Genomic DNA, 2620 nt, shown 5'->3' on the forward strand with positions numbered 1-2620 from the left:
GGGGCCGCGGGCGCCAACGTCGGGGGCGCCGGGGGTGCCAGCGCCGCTGCTGGAGGAGGCGCCGCACGCGGGGGGCACGCCTCAAAGCCAGGGGCGGGCCAAGAGAGGCGCGCGAGCACCCTGGGAGAGGCGTCGAGGAGCCCGCGTCACCAGTGGCGGGAGGAACAGCCGGGGGTACCTGCTGAAACGGAAACACATGCTCATCAAAGTAAACGTGCCAGGAGGTGAACACACGGTGGGAGACGGGATCATAGCACCGATATCCCTTGGAGTTGGAGGGGTAGCCGATGAAAATGCAAGCGATAGATCGAGGTGCAAGCTTGTGAGAAGCAGTGTCGGCAGTGCTGGGATAGCAAAGGCACCCAAAAATACGCAAGTTGTCATAAGATGGGGGCGTACCAAAGAGAAGATGGTGAGGTGCGTAGTTCCACCGTGGGCGGCAGGGTCTAATGTTAAGAAGAAGTGATGCAGTGGCGAGTGCGTCCGGCCAGAAACGAGGCGGCACATTGGCATGAAACAGGAGCGTGCGAACGCAGTCATTCAGAGTGCGAAGGACGCGTTCGGCTCGACCGTTCTGCTGTGAAGTGTACGGGCATGTGAGGCGGAAAACTGTGCCGTGATGCGACAAAAAAGTGCGGAAAGCGAGGTTGTCGAACTCTTTTCCATTATCCGTCTGAAGCGCAAGGATGGGACGCCCAAACTGCGTGCGGACATACGAGTAAAAGGCCGTCAAGGTAGAGAGTGCATCCGACTTTCTGCGCAAAGGAAAAGTCCACACATAATGAGAATAATCATCAAGAATGACCAGATAATATAAATAACCTGAATTACTGGGAACCGGAGAAGTCCACACATCACTATGAATCAACTGAAAAGGAAAAGAAGTAGTGGTGGTGGAATTAGTAAAAGGCAGGCGAACATGTTTGCCGAGTCGACAGGCATGACAAGTGTGATCCTCGATCTTATTGCAACTGAAACTGAAACTCCTAAGAATATGACGAAGTGTGACGGGGTTGGGATGACCCAAGCGAGCGTGCCAGAGATCGATGCCAGCGGAGAGAGCAACCGGTGCAGTGGTGGTGGATGAAGGCGAGTGCACCGGATATAGCTCGTCGGGGCTGTCACATCGGTGAAGTACCATCCTGGTTCGAGCGTCTTTGACACAAAAACCAAGCTCGTCAAATTCAACTGTAACAGGATTTTCACGAATGAAACAACGAACAGAAATGAGATTCTTAATAAGATGAGGTGACACAAGTATGTTAGACAAAGATAATGGAGTAGAAATAGAAGGAAAAGAAGTGTGACCAATGTGTGTGATAGGAAGTGTAGAACCGTCGCCGACAATGATGCGGCGGTCGGTGGAGACAGGAGTGAAGGAGGCAAGGTTACCAGGATGAGCAAACATGTGAGCCGTAGCACCGGTGTCCATGTACCAATCACCACCTCCAGTGTAGTTATTCGGCGTAGGAGTGGCATGCAGTGCGGGGAGGAGCACCGGGTCCCAGGGCGTTGGCGGCAGGGCCGGCAAGGGGGACGAAGACGCCATGGGGAGGCCGTAGCCGCCGCTCGGTTGCGGTAGTGGGTACTCTCCATACGGTATGGGTAGCAGCCCGGGTTGCGACTGCGGTGCCGGTTAGGCCGGATGGCCCGCTGGAAAAACCTGCTGGCCCGCTGACGACCCGCACCAATACCCGGTAGACCCGCACACGGACGGAGCCCCATACATAGGATTCCGGTACGTGGGAGCGGGCGCGGCAAACGCCCCACGCAACAGCAAGGGGTCGAGGGCAGAGGCGGCACCGACGGCGGGGCGACGACGGATTGGCTGGAGAGGGCCAACGGTGGCGGGGCCGCACTGTATGATGCCGGCGGCGGAGCCGCGCCAGAGGACCCATAGGGGGCCTGGCCGAAGAGCGCCAGCGGCCCATAGGACACCGGCGGCGGAGCCGCACCAGAGGGCCCGTAGCGGGACTGGCCGGAGAGCACCAGCGGCGGCGGGGCCGCGCCGTAGGACACCGGCGGCGGAGCCACACCAGAGGGCGCCGTCAGCGGGACGACAGAGGCGGCGGCGGACGGCCTGGTGGACGCCATCGGGCGGGCCCGGGTCGGGCGACTCGGTTGTTGCCGCGGCAGCGGCTTCAGGCGAGCGGGCGAGCGATGCGCGGCTGACGGCTCGGTTGTGGGCGACGAGCGATTCGGCGAGCGAGTTGGCGGGTGGCTGGTGATGCGAGCGGCGGGAAGCGGCTGAGCGATCACAGCAGCGTGGCGATGGCAACAAGCGAGCGACGCGGGGCTAGCTACTCCAAATCGAATCTTCTTTCACGTGTACTAGTACTTTGAACGTAGAGCACTTCTAGCCTGGATTGAACTAATCAATCAAACTAGCTCTCATACACAGCAGCACACAAGAATCGATCTGGATCGTCACAAGCACGGATCGTCCGTAGTATCGACGCAGGAGGCGGGAGCGGCGGCCGGCGCAGAGAGCGCACGAACGGTGGCGGCTGGGTGGCAACAGCGGCGGCGACGGCGCGGAGGAGACGCGCGGCGGCGGCGGAAGGCTAAGCGGCGGCCGGCGCGGAGGGCGCGCGAACGGCGGCTGCTAGGTGGCGGTGGC

Source organism: Triticum dicoccoides, chromosome 5B, assembly GCF_002162155.2.
Source record: "Triticum dicoccoides isolate Atlit2015 ecotype Zavitan chromosome 5B, WEW_v2.0, whole genome shotgun sequence".
In the NCBI taxonomy this organism is placed as follows: domain Eukaryota; kingdom Viridiplantae; phylum Streptophyta; class Magnoliopsida; order Poales; family Poaceae; genus Triticum; species Triticum dicoccoides.